Genomic DNA, 915 nt, shown 5'->3' on the forward strand with positions numbered 1-915 from the left:
GAGCCGAAAGAAGGCCAAGGAGGAAACCAAATTTCACGATGATTGCCGAAAAGAAAGATCGAAACCTAAGTGGTGGAGATCGAGTCATAAAAAGGTCTAGGAAGTTAATGGAGAACTACTCCAACCAAAGGTCTTAAGAAGAAGGAGTAATCGAAGGAGGCCGAGAAGCGAATTGTCGAAAAATCAATGGAGGTGACTGCGAAGAACCGAAAACCCGAGAAGAAGTAGCGTTTAAGAAGTTGAAGACGTCAAGCGAAGGAGAAAAGACCAGCGCTTAAATTCGAGGACGAATTCTTATAAGGAGGGGAGAATGTAGTGACCCTCACCCTGACCTAGTGACCGGATGAAAAATCATCGATGAACGGGTGAGAAAAGAACTCCGATAGAGTTGGAAGGAGTAAAAACGAAGTTCGATCGAGGCGTAATCGAAGGGAGCGAAAGGTGGTCGAGAGATGTGCGATGAAACGTAGCCGGAGAGGTGCGTTACCGACCGTGTGAAGTTGGGACCGAAATCAAAGCAAAGCGTTTCGTCCCAAAGCCATGAAATGGCTAAGTATGAAGTTTGATCGAAGCGGATCGCCGAAGAAACGAAGAAGGAACGAAGAGTGTCGAGACTTCATCATTTCTGTCAATGGCCGATCGAGGAAATCCGGAGAAAATCCGATCCGGCAAGGTTCAGTGTATCTGCACTCGACAGCTTTGACACTTGGCAATTTCCGACAAGAAAAGCCAGAGAAAATCCTGACAAAATCCGGAGAAAATATTTGCGAAGATATGGGAGAAGATGCAATGAACGAAATCGGACAAAAATCCTTTTTCTTCTCCATGTCTGCCACGTGTCCGGCAGCCAGAGATGGCTTGTGCTGCCGAAATCCGACCCTAAAACCGGCCAATGCATGCGATTTCCGAAGCTGA

The sequence above is a fragment of the Capsella rubella genome, unplaced genomic scaffold (genome assembly GCF_000375325.1).
Source record: "Capsella rubella cultivar Monte Gargano unplaced genomic scaffold, Caprub1_0 scaffold_7, whole genome shotgun sequence".
Taxonomy (NCBI): Eukaryota; Viridiplantae; Streptophyta; class Magnoliopsida; order Brassicales; family Brassicaceae; genus Capsella; species Capsella rubella.